Genomic DNA, 19,702 nt, shown 5'->3' with positions numbered 1-19,702 from the left:
AACTTAAAAATTCAAATAATACAAATATGTCAAGGTATGTGCATGCATATTTTTATGTATAAAACTGACACACCTACAAGGGTGAATGACCAATAATGACATACATCCTCATACAGATACATAGCCCTCAGACAAATAGGCAGAGTTTCCCTCTATAACTAGAACTCTGAAATGCAATAAACCAATTTATAATCATCCTCCAAGCACATGAAAAGTTTCCCATAAATGTTGTCATTTGACCTTTTCAGAAAAGGTCACCAAAAGGCCATCGATCTCTCATTGGATTTCGATTACACACACTTTGAACCAAGGATCTTTACATTTACTGCTCTCATTTATCACAGAATGCTGATTACAAGAAACATCCAAATTCTGACATTTCAAAGGTCACTTTGCAATTTTTAAAAATTCCCCTCCATTATTCATTTTATTGCCTGCTCTGCTCCACAAGTAATCCATTAGAAATACAAGTTTTCTTCTTGATCTAAACAATTTGTATCAGAAGCTCATATTTGAGTGGAATTAAAAACCACCAAAAATGAAAGACAAATAATTATGCTGGTTATTCATCAGAGGAAAACTTGGCTCAAGATAAACATCTTTATGTTTTATATAGCTGTAGAGGCAGTTGATTGGTTTTTTGGAAAGGAGGGGGCTGCTCTTGGTTTTCCTAATCATACTTTAGGTAAAAGGTGAGACAGCAAACTGGAAAACAAGTGGTGTGTATAGTTTTGGTTTCTGACTTACCACATTGCAGGTATGATGTCAGTAGCATTACAATTCTCCAAACTTCCCAAGTTCTTCAAGATCATGCCTAGGCAATGTGGCAGGCATGTCTAATCAGCTCCTACATTCTGCCTCAACATTTCAGTGAAACACATTCTCTTTTTGAATGCTTGTGAAATAAACGTCTTCTCAAATACGTTTTAGTCTGGGATTACTTGTCATTAGATAAAAATAAATAATTCACCTAAAAATCTTAATTTGGTGTTCTGCTGCAGTAATAAACTCAAATAAATGTTCATAGTTCTTGAGCACTAACATGATGCTCAGATTATTGTGGGAGGGGAACACTACCTGTGATTTTTCTTTTTTTCATGAGGTGCTTGCATCCCTTGCCAACAGCAGTTCTGGAGTCTTGGTAGAAAGGTGCTTCTAACTGAGCTTGAAAAACCCACTGAACCATCTCATACAATTGTGTTCAGGAACCCCAAGGCTTTTTGGGTGTCGTTCTGATTGGGAACGGCGGGAAAGAACGACACAGACTCTCGAGGGAGTCAGAACAAGAGGATCCTTCAGTTTATTGCTCCAGGCCTGCTTTATAGACAGATACGTGGAAAGTACAGAAAGGAAACTCTCATTGGTTAGTAAACTGCTACATTACCATCATTGGTCAGTGGGGTACACCACCCCCCTGACTTTCTCCTGCAAGGAAAACAAGGAACACATAACAACACCTGCAAGGCTGTTTTGTGTTCCTGAGGATTGTTTTAATTCCTTCTCATGTTTTTCCCAGACTACTCTCTCAGGGCCAGCCTGAGAAGCTGTGCGGCCTGTAATCTGTACAGGCACTGTCAGAATTTAGCATCCATATTTTGGGTTTTTTTGCTGCATTTTTCATAGGTTAAGTTGGCCTGTGGTGTTACATCTTTATTTTGAGCTGAGGTATACACACAGGTATATTTTGATATGAGATATGGGATATTGGGGCTTTGCAGAGAAATTATATGCTTATTCCAGAGTAGATGAATAAATACCAAACAAGCAAAATTTGACAACCAAAGTAAATCTTACACCTCTGGCATTGCCACAGGACTGCAGTAACATATGCCATTTCCCTTTGGGATGTTTGGTCTGTGTACTTCTAAATGCATAATGTGGGTATGCTCAGGAGTGGTGTTACGACTTCTTGTGGGGGAACAGTTTCTACATCAGCATTTTGTACTGGCTGCCAGCTGAGGTCCAGAATCACTTAAATATCTGTTCTAACACCATAGAAGATGGCCAGAACCATGACCAAAATGTGTATATATTCCTTCTGAACATACAGACTCACAGATTCAGGATCATTTGATATGCCCAAATAACTCATCTACTATGGAGCAGGGAAGAAACCCCCCTGCATTAGTAAATTCCTACGTGTTAAAAATCACAATGAGACAAAAGGGAAAACAACCACCCGTGGTTTTTATTCCCACAGCCCAGACTTTTTTTGACTTGCATTTTCTGGAGAGCTGCAGAATGTCAGATGGCTGCTCTTGTTTAAACCAAGAGCTGAATCCCTCAGGTCCTTCAGAATTTGAAAAATGAAAGAAAACACTTCTAATTACTTCCCTCTCCACTGCTTCCATGCCCTGCTCTGATTATGGGTTTTCCTGTTTCTAATTCAAATGAAAGAAGAAAGAGTTCTAAGCCACAGATGGCAGGATATCATACTCCATTTCATTACTCTTTTAAATAGAGATTAATAATATTCTCTCCTGTTTTAATGGGATCTCACACTTCCTTATGTACCATGAGGAGCACTTTTGATAGACTGAATTCCAACTAGTGCCATACGATCTTTTAGGAAGAGATTTTAGGAGGTTTTCTATTTCTCTGTTATGTACAAAAAAAAAAAAAAAAAAAGGAAATAAAATTGAAAGAAGCTATATTTTCCACTTGCAGATAACATTTTATCCACACAGATTATCCAGGGTGTATTTTATAGATAATATTTTCTCAATCCTCACTCAGATATAGTTGGGATTTTTTTAGTGTTTGCTTACATTGCTGTTAATCTCAGCCATATAAAAAAAGTCAGGCAAACACTAATGATTTATACCTTCATTACAGTGTACATTTGAGTAATGGATTTATTCAGAGCATTACAGCTCTTCATTATGCACTAGACTGAGTAGTTTGGATTTACTACCAGCACTTGGATACTCTATGAAAAGCTAACTTTAGAATTGAATGCCTCAACTTACTTGCTGTGTTAAATGTGAGTAAAAGGAACATCTCACATTTTAAACTATTGGAAAGGGCTGTTCAAAACTCACTGCAGCAGCACAATGCATTTCTTTTTATGTTCCAACTCAGCCCAGTTGATAAAGTGAGTTAATTTGTGCTGCAGACACATCAACCCCCTTGCATTGAATTCTACATGAAGACTATTGTTGGCTGAGAGATTTTTTATTTTATGTACTGAACTGGTTCTGAGGTGTTTTCATTTACACTTTTGACAGGTCCTGGCTTTGATCTCTACATCAGGAGGAGTTCTTTGGCACACCTTGCCACAGAAGATGTATGACAGAACCAAAGCAGAACAGACATCTGAGTGTCAGCTCTGAAGGAGAGAAAGGAAACCATGCAGAGCTATGAAAAGGATGAAGTGCTCCAAAATTGCTGTGCTCTCCCAGCTATCTGATCTCCTTGCTTTGTTTCATTTCACCACTATTACAATTAATTGAGTTTGGACAATTTTAATGCCATGATCCAAGATACACAGCTGTAAGATACAGCCAGCTACAGGTGGGGCAAAAATCCCAGTTTCCAAGTGGATACAGCAAAGGTCTCAGCTGAAATACAGGGGACTCGCAGCTATATAAAGCTCAAATGTGAGTTGTGCAATGTCTGGAACTGGAGCTAATTTGTGAAAGACAAAATTACCTCTCTTTCTCCTGCTACAGAATCAGGCAGTGAAACTTGATACACTGAACACTGACTATAAGGAAATACTTAAATTCTTATTCAGTAGCGTGTCCCCCATTAATCCAGTCAGAAGAGAATTTCTGGTGACTTATGAAAACTGTATTTGATGCAAGAAACTAAGGTTTTGTACTGCATACTAAGAATATATACTATAGATTACACTGAAATAATATCCTCAAGAGGGAGAAATGAGCTGGACCCTCAGGAACATAATTTATTTTTACTATTTTAAAAATCCTTACTGGCCTAATAAAATCCCTGTGTTTTAGCATATATATAAATTTAGACATTTTAGTAAGGTACTTTACAATCTGTGATGGGCCAAGTCTCTCAGGAAACCTTCACTCTGATAGAAGTAGATAATTTGTTTTATCACAAAGAGGAATTCACCATGAACTACTAGGTGCTGTCAAAATGGCTCACTGTTTCTGACCAAATCCAATATAGTGTAATTGCAGGGTTGTTTTGTTTTGACCAAAGGTCTGACTCCTTATAACCTCTCTAATGATTGCATTCCTTTCACAGTGGCATTCATTTAAAATAGCACAACAAAATACCCCCTGTTAGAGAAGAAAAAAGATTCTCACTCCTCTTTACCATAAATGAAGTCCTCATAAGAACTTTCTGATAAGGAATCATGTTTCAAATCTTTCTTCCCAGCCAGAAGTCAGGATACAAATTCCAATTGCATTTAGGCACTGCTTCAGGACATGGTGAGTATTTTATTCAGCAAAACTCCTGCATGCTATTTAGGTTCAGTTCAGGAATTTTTTATTTTAATTTTTTTTGCCAATTTGAGGATAGAAACTTTTTGTACTGGTTCAGTATTTCTTGTGTAACTAAGCATTTTTGAGGCAAGTACTCTCCCACTGTTCAATGCACTGTAAAGAACCCACATGTGTAACAGGACTTGCCCACTATCGCTTTAGCCAAGATATTTGCACTGTTTGTACCAGTAAACTCTCAGAGTCAGCATTAAATAAAGTACTTAAGAGATTATTGTGGAGGAGAGACTTTCACAATGCCAAAAGTGGACAGATTAAAAGCCAGAACATGTCTTTCAAACTCAGCTGCTGTGTGAATTAGTCTTTACCCATCATACACTTTCCTAATACATTGTTTTTTACAGCTTCTCAGCAGATAGAAAAAGCTTTGATGGAAATACATATATATAAATAATCAAGGTAACTTCAAGGTAATATGTAATATATATATATATATATATATATATAATTCAAGGTAACTTCAAGGTGGTTGAGCTTTGAGACATGAGAAGATTTTGGTTCCAGTAGGGAAATTCCAAAATTGTCTTTAATTAATCTCTTTCAGAATTTAAGTACCTAAGACACTGGGGATACCCATGGACTTTGAACATCAGTGTGGGGTTTGAATCTGTGCTGGAAACCTTTTTGATAACAGAACCCATCTTCCCTCCTACATCTTCTTAAATGGAAAACATTGTAAGTATTGCTTTATTTAGTGAGCTCTAGGAAATTAGTATTTCAATAAAATGTTAAGTTCTTAGGCAATAGGTGCCCAAGAGTTAATTCAGTGACTGCTGCTCACTGGGAAACCTGATTTCAGCATCTAACCAGGATAATCACAATTGTTTTGTCTGAGGCAGGATTTACTCATGTTTACTTTTGAAAGGCCAGAAAGTGTTTCATACCCAATTTTGGAGGACTGTAAAGAGAAAAATCAGACTGTGCATCAAGGCAGGCTTTGTAAGCTTTTTGTCTTTGTTAAGTGAGGGAACAAGAGAAAGGGGCTCCAGCACAGAAAATTACATGATCATGCAACCCCATCGTAGGTTCACAGACTCACAGGTTGCAGCAGATCCTGTGCTTCATATCTGCCCCTTGAGACTGGTGTCAGCCTTTAACAAGAGCTGTGAAAGATGGCTTAGCAGCAGGTTAATCTCATGAATTCTTATGCAGCCTGCTATTGTAAAGGAATAAATTTGAGCAGGCCTGAAATCAGAAGGGTGACTTAAATCACCTGGGTTTTTTTGTATTTTGTTTATTTATTTCTGGCTGGAGAGTATGGTATTTCTTGTGGCTCAGTGTGTCACTCCCTTCTCTGAACACTGATTTCTAAACCCAGATACCCCACAAACAAGGCACACTCTGCACCTCCTCCACAATGCCATCTCCCCTACACAGTCTCTGTATCCTTGGGCTCTCAATTCTATTAAAGCTGATAATAAACATTATACATTATCTTAGAGCCCCTCACAGCAGGAAGAAAGTGCCTGAGCTCACCAGAGCAGTTTTCAGGAGCGTTCTCCAGCCAGCAGCATCTCCTGCTTGTGCAGCTCCTGTCCATTCCAAGGGCACTCAGGGGCTGCAGCACCACTGTGCTCCGTTTTCACTGAAGGAATTGACACAAGAGCAGATTCACATGGTGCCACTTGCTGTTCTCACAGCCTTTGAATCATCAAGGCTCGAGTACAGGGTCTCATTTGCCAGGAAATTGGTAGAAAGGCAGTAAAATTTTCAGGTTTTTCCCCTGTTCTGTGGTTTGATTCTAGTCAGTTTTGAAGGTTTGGGGGGTTTTTTAAGGCTTCAAGGAGAGGAGGAACGGTAATCAGAATAAATAAAGATATCACAGCACCTTGCTTGTGAATGTATTACGAGCACAAAGATTGTTCTGGAATATATGGGGGGTGGAAATGAACCACAGTATTTCTCTCATGTCTAAAAATTTCCTCCCTAGTCAGCATCTTTAAGGAATAGTATCTTCACCAAAATAAAAACCATTCTGTTACCAAGGAATCTCACTCTAAAACCATAGTTGACATTCAGTGCTGTCAAACCAAGACAGGAATGTAGTCCATTAGCTTTCTGAATCAGTAGCATAATAAGGACCAAGGTATAATTAGCTAACATTCAAAATCGATAGCTGGTAGATGTTTGAGCAATTTATGCCATACTAATTCAAGGGGAAAAAAAAATTAAGTTTGCTGAGATTTATGCTCTGAATGAAGCAAACTGCTGAAGAGCAGCAGAGTGCGAGTTGTTCATGGACCAAGACCAGACAGGCAAATTTTAACCAAAATAAATGGGAGGCATTCATTCATTCAGAAGCAGGTTTTAGAATGGAAACAATGACAAGGCCTTGGAGCATTGGTACTGTAACTAGTAGAGCTCAATATGGCACTGATGAGACAAAATTCTACCAGGGCACACTTCAGCACTAGCCAAAATTAAAACCTCCATAAGATGGTCAGAGTAGTCACTGGACTGACTTAAGCACTTGCATTTTTATTTTGTTGCAGGAGTTCTTGCTGGAGTGCGTGCAGTGTTTGCTCCTGTGGATTGCCAGGGTGAAAGAGAAGGAAGCCTGCAACAATTCTGTTTCTCCATTGCATCCAAAAGACCCATCAGGGTCTCTAAGACCCAAAGTTGCCATTTTACAGGAGCAGATGTAAAAACTACACCAGCTTACCTGGAATCCACACAACTGGATGCATCTGCCTTCACCTTTCCTTACTCATTCCTCTTGCTTGTCTCTTACTGTAGATATTTTTGTTTCTTTCTTCACTGGCTCTCAAAATAGTCAAGAGCGTATTCCAGTCTCAAATACTTATTTTCAAAATAACCTTGAGGAGGAAAAAAAAAAGAAACACTGACGTTTTGTGGACGGAGACTTTTAAAACTTTTCACAATAGTTTTGCATAGAGTGGATTCAGTAAGCTCACTCTCATGTGATTGACTCATTATTTCTCATCAGTTCCATCAGTGAAAATGATTTCCAATATTTCTCAGAAAAAAAAAGCACAGTGTCAGTAGGGCACAGTCAGACACAATGGCTGTGAGCAGCTCAATAGACTGAATTACTCTTGCACAATTCTCTTTGCCCTGCAAAGAGACATTTTGCAGCATCAATTAGGTTCGGCAAGCATTCCGTTTAAAGTCAAGAGCTGGAAGAATAATGAATTTCTTTGAAGTCTGATGACAGCCTAGGCAACAGCCCAAGTAGAAAGAGAAACAAACTGGAAAACTCATTTACATAAGAAATTGTACCAGCTGACCTTTTATTAGATCTGATCTTGTGGAAGGTATCACTATATGAATTCATCATTCTCACAAGCAATTCCTCATTTAATAAGGGCTATTTGCTGCAAATTATGGCACTGGGCTCAGTAACTCCCTAGTAAGGGTCAGTGAAAACAGAAATTATGAATGCAATGGACAACTGCAGAGTACTCAGGTCCAGTGGATTTCACACCTCATCTATATTAGTGTTAATTTGCAAAAGGAAATATCTGCTTGCTACCAGGAAATATCTGAGCACCATTTGCTAAAATCTCTCTGTGGACCTTCAGTAGGTTTTGGTTTTTCATTTTGCACAAAGCCACCCAAAACATTGAATTGAAGATGTATAGATGTGTAGTCACATATTTCTGGTTTTTACAGGTGCCACAGGACTCTCAAACAACAACTTTTATTAGGGACACTGATGTACAGCTTTCCAAGAACATTTAAGTAGGGAAGATGCCAGAGATGGTAAGAAATATGTACATACAAGGTTTGCACTGACACTCCTCAGCATTTGGAAGGAACAGCACAAAGATACAGGAAGAAACAAAGGTGGGTAAACTGAGCAGCAAATTTAGGGGAAATCTGAAGAAGCAAGGCACGGGAGTGACAAGGAATAATTAGACTCAATACAAAATAGGTGTGTTGAAGTTACTGGGGAACAAAAGCACCTGGTAACAGTGAAACAGAAACACTTTATTTCCAAGATTGTCAAAACATACCTTTTTACAGCAATCTCCTTGTGGGTCTTTAGCATGTTAAGTTGCAATGTGAGCAGATATTTCTTCTGCGATTCCACTGCAGCTTTCGGTGGCCTTAAAACGAAATTATTGTTTCTTCACTATACCATCATTCTGTGACTATGCCAACAACTTCAACTGAAAACACTTTTCCAAATCAGCTGCCAAATCCAAAATGCCATTGTCAATAAAGGATGAAACCAATGATATGCAGAAAGACTCCACAACTCAGTAAAGCTGTAAGGTAGATACGTATTTATCCAGCGCCAGGCACATCCAGGATCATTCCCAAAGGCACATGCACTGAAAGCAATGGCTGTTCCCCTTTTATTCTCCACAATCTAGGATTACACCAGATGCCTGATACATTTTCATTCCCTAGCCTCACCTAGCCTCACTTTTGTATGGTAATTAGCTCCAGGTGCTGTCTGTGCTTGTGCCTGCCCAGTTTAGGGGTCATTGGGTTCTTTGATGAAGGCTTCCAAGCTCTTCTTCACATCTGAACTCTTTACCTTTCCTCTTCACACGTGTTCCTTGCCCCCTTGGTCAGAGTCCAAGCTGCAAGACTAGTCCTGGCCAGTTTTGGGGTCTAAGCAACCCTTCCTATCTCAGTCTCTGCATTCCTGTCACCCTTCATCCTGTCTTGAGGTCACAGCTCCTTCCTCATCAAAGAGTGCTGCGTTCTTTCATGCTGTTTTTCCAGCACAGCAGATGTCCAGCTGCTTTGGAAAGCACAGCAGAGGTTACAGAGACAATATTCATTTTCTACCAAGCAGAATACATTTTAAAGATAATATACATTTCCAAGTCCGCTATCCCTAATCAATTAATCGCTAAACTTCTAACTCCTTTGCCTCACCATCTAGCACTGACTAGTTTCTCCAAGAAAAAGGGCTTCCTAATAAATGTGCCAACTCTTGAGAAAAATAAATTCCCATTTTTTCAAAAAAAATTTGCATGTTGTAAACTTCTATTTTTCCCAATTGGTTTATTTTACCTTGACAAAAAATCCCAGTCATTAATGAGTATTTCTGAAACAAAAACAAAGAATAAACCTTTGAGCATGTTTATAATACAGCACATACAGACAGGTAAATAGGAATAACATTTGCTCTTGTTTTTAGTTTTCAGATTACAGAGCATTTGGTAGTAGAAAACATTATTAGTGCTGAGGACTTTCTTGCTTTTCAGCTTGAGGGATCTGTTCATCCTGCTTCTTTCTGGGAGACTGTGTGTAACCTTTTTTCCCTTGGGCTTTCTTTGAAGGGAGAGTGAAGAAAGTTTTGGTACACCAGGAATACACTTTTCTATCATGCCTCCAACATGGAATAATCATAAGTGAGATGAATCCTCGTTTCATGGGGGTGCAGTATTTATTTGCTATTGTCCTGAGTTGCAGTGCAAGATGTAACCAAAAGTATGTATTCTATTACCAGCTGTTGAAACCAGGTGTGGCAGTGTTCTTTACCTCTTCCATGACCCATCCCTCATAACTGGGAGATGTCTTCTGTTAATGGGCCATTATCTCACTGCAGGACTGATAAAATTACATCATCCCAGTGTGAGATGCTCCATCCAAGGGGAGGAGCCAAGCATCTAAACCTGGATAGAATCTGAAATTTGGAACACCACAGGCAACCTTTCTCCACTGGATTCCCAGAGGAAGACCAGACCCATCTACAACACTGGACCTTCAGAGGAAAACTCCCCCTTTCTACAGCATCACTGCTTCAGCAGAACCACATCTGTCACTGCAGGAGGACTGCAGCCACCATTTAATGGGACTGCTACCAACACCCTGACCAACAGGCTGTCACCTTGTGTTTTGACTTTGTCAGTGGTCTGGGGTTTTTTGCACTACTGCATTTTTATTTTAATTTTCCTCGTAAAGAACTGTTATTCCTATTTTCATATATTTCCCTGAGAGCCCCTTGATTTCAAGATTATAATAATTCCGAGGTGGGGTGTTTACATTTTCCCATTTCAAGGGAGGTTCCTGCCTTCCTCAGCAGACACCTGTCTTTTCAAACCAAGACACCTATGTGTATGATTTGATCCCTTTTCTGAATGTTATGATGCTGTTTGCCAATAGTCTTCAGCTGAACTGTACCAACATCACATCGCTCATCTTCCACCCCATCCTGTGATTTTCTACATACAGTAAAGCAGTTTGGTTTGAATTTATTAAAAGCACTTGTAGATCCAGATATTGTTTTTGTTAAATAATAATAATATTTATTTTTAATATTTATTAAGAAGAATAACAAGTTTATGAGAGTATTTATATATATTTTATATTCACACCTTGCTATATGTCTTTTCCAGAATTCAAATGAAAGTGGCAAGATCAGTTACCCTGCAAACTCATCCAGACCAGTAGCCAGTTATTTGTCATAACCAATTCCATTTTGAGACTAAACAGATGAGAAATAAAGTAATAAAATAATATGAGTGGTCAGAAATGTTCCATCTGCTAAGCCAGAGGTTCTGGAAAAACATCCCAGAAAAAAAAACTATTTCTACAGAAAACTGAACTCTCAACTGAAAGCCCAAAACTGCCAGAATGTTTTCTTGAACAAGTATCACAAGTTATTTTTAGGATTCCTAGGAAAACTTAGGAAAGTTTGGGTTAATATTCAGATCTGCCTTCCCATAAAAGAGTTGATAAACTGGCAACCTGGATACATAAGCACACATCTGTATTTTTGTACATTTATATACATCTTACAGCTGCTTCAACCAAAAGGCAGAGAGCTGAATCCTGCAATTATATGGACCAGTCATTCCAGCCAGTGGAGCCAAACATGAGGGCACTCTTTGACTACAGTTTCCATTAATAAAACTGCACCTATTGCAGATGCCAGCACAGACAGAGTGCTCAGAGCTGTTAATAAATACACTGAATTAGAAAATGTCTCTATACAAACAATGCATCTGAGCTAGACAGATTAGAGGATCAAGTTTCCCACTGCAGCAGTTCATTTTATGGTGACACAGAAATGTCAAGGATAACAGAAGTTACCACTGAAGCATTGGAAAAACTGAATATAAAAACCATGACTTTAAAGCAAAAGAAAAAAAAAATAATAGATTCACAAATCAAATTAAGCAAGACACTGAAGAAGTAAATAAATTCTGAGTAAAAATTATTCAAATGTATTGGCAAAACTCATTAAAAGGTCAGGTCTCAAATCATTCTGTGTGATACACCAAAACCAGGGGATCCATTTCCTAACCTGCTGAAAGGGGCATTTAGGATAAATTTAATCAATTTACCTCTTAGCAATTCTAAGCTTTCTGGAAGTATGCTTGCATCTAGTAAAAGCTGCAGAATGTTTCTCTGTGAGAAATCTAGTTACTCATCTTGCTTTCAAAGGACTGGAGGTGGCATGGGGGGGTCTTCATGTAAATCAAACTAAATTGTAAATCAGAGAGGTCTTCATGTAAAACAAACTAAATTGTCCATAGAAACATAGAAGCATCCTGTTTTAAAACCTCATCTCAAATCCTAAAATTACTTTCCTGATTGTTTTCATTGTCTTTACTGCAAAACTAGTATTTGCTCTGTTTTGCAATTATTTTTTAGTAATAGCAAACTGTAAAATGAATTGCACATTCATTAAATAACCACATTGGAAGTAAAGAAGTCTCCTGTTTTGCCAGCATCCTCTGTGTAATGGAAAGCAAATCCTGCATGGATTATTCATCTTGTTGGTTATTGCACCCATGGGGCTGGAGAAACACTTGTGACCTTCAGGACACTAAAGATACTCGACATCAAACCCAGAGAAAAGGTAAATTCGCCGCTGATGTGGAAAAGTGGATGAAAAATTGCAGTTAATAGAGTCAATTCCCTCTGAATCAGTCCCTTTGCACTTGCAAATGTTTTTCTGTCAGGTAAAAGAATGAACTCTAGTCTACAATAAATCATGAGATGCCTGTTACCTTCTTGAGGGTCAAGTGTTTCTGTTTGTATGGGCAAGTTGGAAAGAAGTTTTATTTTTAAATGCATCTCTGTAGCCCCTCATCTACACCACCAGCACAGGCTCAGAGCTTGATTTGCCAACCAAAGGTATCAGCACTGTCTCTCAAAAGCCCCCTTTAAAATTCAGAGCCCAGCTTGAAAACTGAGGTTTTGCCACCAATATTTTATATTACTTTGGGGAATTACATCCCTCAAGAAAATAAAATATAAACATAGCCTTTGTAAGTTCCTGCAGTAAAGTCAAATGATAAAAATACTTCCTTACCATCTTTTTCATACACATAAATAAACAACTATTTCCAGTTTTCCTCTGACACAGGCAATGCCTGAAGCCCACCAGCTGTAATTCTGCCAGACCTCTGAACTGTGCCCTCCTCTGGCTTGGTGAGTCAGCACCTGCTGTTAAAGGTAAAGAATTACATAAGAGGTTGATTTCTTCAAAGTCTGAAAAGGAGATGGGGTGAGGGGGTAGCTGGGAATTTGGGGTTCATGTGTGGTCTCTTTTATTTTTTTGCTTATGTTTGATTTGGTTTGGTTTTGTTTGCTTGCTTTGCAGGGGGCTCATGTTTTTATTTCCACATAATAAAAAAATTACTGTTATTCCCTAGAACTGATGTCTCTGGGCTCCCTGGTCTTTTTGTTTATTTATCTTTGATTAAAGAGCATGTGCAGCATCAGACAAGAAAGGGGAACTGAAAAGTGGAACTGAAAAAAGTGAAACTTTCCCAAGAAAATACAATAAACAGGCATTTAGAATGCAGATACTTCTGAGCTCACCCTGTTGAGCACCATTAAATTCACCATTATGCTGCAAATCCACCTGTCTGAACCACAAAAGGAGTTGCTGTCATACCCAAGCCTCTGAAACCTGGCCTAATGACCATTATTTATATTTTAAATCTATGGAAGGCATAAACCAAACTTATTGATGCTATATATGCAAATGTGCTATCAAATACTACTGCCTTTTAGATTACAAAGCACTTATTTTCCTGTGGTGTTTTCCACACAATCTAGCCTCAAATAAAGACATCAGTAATTTTGACTTGATTACACTATAATTATTCAAATATCTTTTAATTTCATACACTGGACTAATTATTATATCTGTTGTTATCATTAAAAGAGATTGTTACAGATAATGTATCTCATATATTCCCCCTAATTGAAAAATGCAGTTCTTGAACAGTAACAGTTGTTACAAAAACAGCAATTCTGTTTAAAGGCTGCCCTGGCAGTACAGCTGGAATTATTGCAAACAAACTACAGTGAGGCACCACAATTAACAGCAGAGCTGAGGGACAAGCTGATGACAATTGACTTGGTGCTTTTGCCAAATTTCCATTTCTTCACAATGATCCAACAGACAGCTTTGCCAGGGAGCACCCAATGCTTATTTACTTATAAAATCTGTAATACCCAGGTGTTTTCCAAAATAAATTCAGTGTACTTGTCTTGTACTAAAGACTCTCCAGATTCAGGCCCCCCAGAAATCGTGAGCAGAGGGGCAGGATCACTTCCCTCGACCTGCTGGCAATGCTTCTCTCCCCAATGCAATGCAATCATCTTCTCTATTAAAAGCTGTGCTTTCTCCCCATGACCTTTCCCTCTTGGAGGATTCTTGATGGATATGGAAAGTGAAGAGGGATAGAGCAATTCACCAGAAAAATTGCCTTTGGACAGATGATGGCGGAAGTTGTTTGTTCACAGATCTCCCCCAAAATTGCAAGAAGAACCAAGAGGGAAAATGTCAGGTAAAAAAGAATCCATGGAAAATAAGAGAGAACTGGGACAAAGGTTTAAAAATGGAGACTGGGACAATACAAGAAATTGCAGAAAAGGAGAGAAGGGAATAAGAGAAGGGGAATGTTAACTGTGAGAAAAAGAACCACTGAGCAGAGGAAAACCAAACAATAGTCAGACATAAAAGTGCAGATGCATGAATTTCAGATTTGCCAAACACCAACACAGCTCTGAGGAAGAAGTTCAGGTGCTATGTACCAGAATAAAAGAGGATGGAAATACCAGATGAAATGATGAACACTGCAAATATGGAGTGGCATTAAGACTGAAAGCTCTTCAGGGGAAAGACTGCCTTTTTATTGTGTGCTTTAGCAGAAGTCAGAAGGATTTTTAGCATAACTCCTTTCTCCAAGTGCTACTTCAGTACAAAAAATTAATAACAATAACAGTCAAAATAATTCATAAGACTAATGACTTTACAAATTATCTTGTGCAGTTCTCAAGGGTAAGTGCTCCTTTCCCTCAACTCACTCCCCAAAATTCAGCAGTGAATGTAGCTACTTCCCTTGACAGCTCATCTTATCTCTCTCTATTCCTTATTTCAGCTTGAATTATGGACCAATTAATATACTTTCTGCCTTATAAGTAGAGCCACAGTCAGCTCTGTGCTGAAGCTGACTGCATGTTGCATTGAATTTGTAATGAACACCCTTCTGGCTGGCACTCAGCACTGCTTTTCCAAAGCAAAGTATTTTGGATAGGTAAATAACAAATGCTGGATTTGTCAGATGTCTGGAACATTGGCATTCTGTCATGGATATTGCAGTGTCTGATTACCACTCTACAGTGTTAATATCTCTTTTTAAATGTATGCTCTCAAGAAAATGAGTTTCCCTATGATTACATTTGATCATTAACTTACACTTACAAGCGTGGACCAGCTCCAGCACAGTCTACTCACTCTTCCTTCACACTGATGGTCTTCCTTTCCAACACACACGTTGGGCTGATGTTTTAGCAGGACCAGAACAGCAGAGAATGAGGGCCCAGCGAGTGTTACCTGGTCTGGCTGCAGATTTTAGCCACGCTCTGAGCTGTGAGGATGCGAATCCACTCTGGGCTGGAAGGATCCATGGCTTCCAGCACATGTCCACAGTCCCACCTCCACCACACCCACCAGGGTCTCCAGCAGCCTGCCAACATCCACCCAGGAGCACTCACTCATTCTCTGGCAGTCAGATGTCAGTGGAACAAGGATATGGTCCCACACATCCACTATCCACGGCATCTGTCCGTGTTTTACCCATCTCATGCTGCGAAAAAAGGGAAAATTGGATTAATTTATTTAATTGGAATGTTGGAAGCCTTTTGTTATCCTTCAGCAAGCTCCTTTTAGATTCCTGCTGTCTTGTTTTCTAAGTGAAAACATTCTTAAGGTGCAATTTCTCAATAAAAAAAAAAAAAAACAAACTACCAAACACCAGAGCATACCATCACCTTCCCTTGCACCCCTTTTGAATTAAAGTAAGTGGACCAGCAAGGATTTCTCTTTTTTTACAGCAGTCATGCCCCTATGTGAATGTCTTCCCAAAAGCCAGTTGTCAAAGAGCACTGTTGTATTTCATCAGTGCAATTTTCACTTCTGTAGATGAAATTACTGTAATTGAAATAGAATCCATGCAGATTAGAAGGCAGGTAGGCTGATGTTCCCCAGGATCCTTCTTCATAGTTCTCTCCATCCTCCACCCTTGTTATCTATTGACTAAGATGTAAGATTCAAGGGAAAAATGGAAATTTGTTCTTCCAAAAATAAGGTTTTTTGTTTGCTTTTGCATTTTCTAACATTGCAGCCTCTCAATTCTTGTAAAACAGGTGGATACATTTGAAGAGAATCAGGGAAGAGAAACCAATTCATGTCAGCTTTTGTCAATTCAGGTCTGCTGCTATTTCACCTTTCTGCTAACTGTGACACCAGCACAGAGATATTTAGAGGGTTTAGGGGTTTTTGGCAAAGCTAGAAGAGAAAAAATAAAATTATTTTTATTTTAAAAAAATTAAAATAGCTATATTTCACCAACTCTATTTAACAGCAGAAGCAGAAACAATAGATGGGACATCCATGTGTAGACAGAGCTTCCTTTACAGAAGTGACTTGAGGAGATTTAAGGAATGTCACTGTGATGAAGTTCTGTTGCCACCTCCGCTGTTCTGGGGCCAGTGCCACCACAAGTGGGCTTTGGAACTTAATGTACATGCTTTTAAGTCACAGATTCATTATTTCTAAGTAAAACCTCACCACTATCTCTAATGAATGCATTTTTGTGCTAACAGCAGCTTCACTGCAATACTATTAACATTTACTTGTGTGCAAACTGATCCTGTCTCAGCATATTTGAATGAGCAAGGCTACCCTGTAACTGCAGTTTTGTTATAAATCTAATAAATAATAATGCAAGATGAAATTACACTTGCTCTTTATGCTGTCATACCACATCAATTTCATATGGAATGATTTGTCTGCCCTCAAATGAGAGCAGCACTCATCAAGCTGCTCTCCAGTTTTTCCCTTTTGTGCTTCTAAGTAGTATTCCCTAATACTGTTGGGAGAGCTAAAAATGGGGTTGGGGGGGAAGTGTGTTGCCTAGGAGGCAAAATATCTCCAATGTTCATAAAAAAATAAGTGAAAACAGCAAATCTGCATCAACTTTCCTTAAATAACAGCAGGGTGCCAAGGCAGGCAGCAGCGCTCAGAGACAGCTGGGCCTTGTTGGAAAGGGAGGGGAGAGAGACAAAAATCAAAATCAGCATTCCTCAGCACTGATACGATTAATTTTGCACATTGTAAACATCTCCAAACAGGTCCTACAGTGCATGAAACACAAAAATATTTCCTACACCAGGAGAAACACGAGCTGGTAGCACTTTTACCTGTCAGGTAACTGCAGCTAAGGCAGGCTGGCACCTGAAGGGGAACCTTTCAGCAAGAGGGAGGAATGCATCTGTTTGAGGAACATTCTCAACACTGGATCTGCTTCCTCGCTTCCAAAACCACCTTCTGATGCTAGCCTCCAGTGCATGATTGATCTGACACCAGGTCCCAGCTGTCCCTGACAGCCTCCCACGTGTCCTGGAGGCAGTGAGCAGCCCCTGTCTGCTCTTCAGAGGCTCGGCGATTAACAATTCATTCCATCATGCAATATTAACAGCTGTAATAACAGTGGTAACCCCAGCAGCTGCCACGTGGATGACAGCAAAAGAAACAAAAACAAAAGGCAACACTAGAAAAACTGTTCAAAGGAGCTGGTTTCTTCAGGGAAGAGCAAGTTGGTTGTCCAGGGATGAACATAGGGATAAAGAAGCAGAGAGGCCCAGAAGAGCGGCCTCCCCACATCAGTTCTGGGCTGAAAAGTAATTTGACTTCCCTGGCAGCATTCAAAACACCTGAATGTGGCACTTGGGGACATGGTTTAGTGGTGGCACTGCCAGTGTTGGGTTAAGTGTTGGATTTGATGACCTCAGGGGGTTTTTCTGACTTTATTGTTTCTGTGTCATTCTCTTCCATGACCCTTAAGCAAAAATCACAAGAAGGGACTGAATACACCACATTTGGATATAAAGGCTTCACTGATCCCCCAGATTTCTATTGCAATGGCATTAACATTTTCCTTTCTGGCTTTGGCAAAGGTTTTAATAAACTATTGATCAGACAAGACGTTTTTGGTACTTACCTCTTCAGGTTGGAACAGCCAGAGGCCTGAATTTGGAAAGAAGTGGTTGACTGTTTTCCAAACCCAGAAATGCTAGGAACAAGTGGGATCAACACCTTAGTTAACAGGAGACATAGATACAGGGGGGCTATTTTTACATATAGCAGGTATTTTTTCAACATACAGATGTCCAGTTCCCTCAGCCCACTGCAGGCATTCTCACCTTGTTTCACTTCCTGAAATACTGGAAATAGTCCATGCAGGCCAAACTGAACACAAGTGATCTGCATTGCAGGTAAGGGAGGTGAAAGGCATGTTTCAGAAGAAAAAGTTCAAGTTGGTTGGCTAAATAACCTGACTTAAATACTTGTCTCAAAAAGATGCTTATTCCTGTTGATATTTGCATGGTAATAGCTGGGTTTTAAGATTTAATCTGTCTGAAATAAAGTGAATAAATTGGGTGATAAATCTTTAAAAATCAAGCTGCAACTCCTATCTCTCTTTTATCCTTCCTTTGGGACTCAATGCTGTTTGATTAAATACTTGCCCTTTTCTCTCTATTCCATATTATACTAAATTCATTATGATGATTGCTATAATCTGTGTAGCCCTAACTGTAAAAAAAAGCCTCTTCAATAAATCATTTCTGCTTTGTTTCTGCCAGGTTCTGTAGTGGCTTCAGGACATGCAGGAGAGGACAGTCTCAAACAAGGCCCAGCCTGTGAGATCACTTTTCCCATCCCATTCCTGTTCCAGTTCTGGTGGAGCCACATTATCACCTGTGGTGAAGGATTTTTTAGAGGAAAGTTACACATGTAAATGACAGGAAGGAAAATGCCCTGAGCCAAGGGAGCAACAACCATCTGTGAAAAACCTACAGAGGTTATTTGTGACTTACTTCTCTAAAATTTATGGGGAACACCAGTTTCCTGTTGCCTGGGAAAAGAAGAAAAAGGGAGGAGGACTTCTAGAATACAGTATATATTTCAGTTGGAATGAACCAGGTGTATCAAAAAAATAGAGAGTTTCAGAAAGGGAAATCTCAGAATTTTGAAAAAGTTAGTTCAGATTCATTTAAATAAAAGAGACAGAAGGGGTCCCACTGAGTCCTGCAGTACTGCTGCTTAGCCAAAGCATTCAAAATCCAAATCAGACCATTAAAAGCAAAAAGATAAAGAATAATGCACAGCGATGACTTTTGTTCTCTGCTTCAGCTTTGCTCAACAGATTTTAAATATACTTAAAACTCTAATATTCCATTATCTCTTAAGTTCCTTCTTTTCTGTAGGGATTGTACTTTCCTAACCATAACTGGGATGTGGTAGAAAGCTTAGCTTGAGTGACAGTGACATGAACTACAAACATAAGATGCTGTATATACAACCAGTGCATGCATTTTATCAGGAAATAGGGGGCTGTATACACCTCTCTCTCTCCTTTTCTCAACAGATACGTCAGCTGTGCTGTCCCTAAACAGGAGAATCAAACAAGTAAATAATCTGTTTAATTTAGTAATGCCTGAAGCTTTAATGTGTGAGATTAAAAGACTTGATTTCTGAGTATTAGGAGAGCATCAAATAAGTAGGACAACTCTGCAAGCCTCTGAGTTGGTTTTACTCTTCCTGACTAACTTTAATTAGTCTCTGCAGTCACTGAGCCATGATTGCTGCACTGTGGGTAAAACAGCAAGTGCCTTTTGCCTCACCCTGTGTGGGAAAAGAGCCTGTGCAGTAGAGGAGTCCATAAACATCCAGTGGGCTTAAAAAGCAGGACATGTGTGCTGCAATCTTGCTG

At 39.2% G+C, this 19,702-nt stretch overlaps 1 long non-coding RNA gene across 1 annotated transcript; it reads left to right on the top strand.

Moving 5' to 3' along the window:
- Nucleotides 1-4,308: 4,308 nt before the first annotated feature.
- Nucleotides 4,309-9,885, top strand: LOC107207290. Its single transcript, XR_001522675.1, has 3 exons — nt 4,309-4,406; nt 5,023-5,153; nt 6,971-9,885. It is a non-coding gene; the product is annotated as an uncharacterized LOC107207290 (long non-coding RNA).
- The last annotated feature ends 9,817 nt before the right edge of the window (nt 9,886-19,702 follow it).

This window comes from Parus major, chromosome 7 (assembly GCF_001522545.3).
Source record: "Parus major isolate Abel chromosome 7, Parus_major1.1, whole genome shotgun sequence".
NCBI classification, from domain to species: Eukaryota; Metazoa; Chordata; class Aves; order Passeriformes; family Paridae; genus Parus; species Parus major.
The sequence above is the reverse complement of the archived record's forward strand: the minus strand, read 5'-3'. Positions and strand labels throughout refer to the sequence as shown.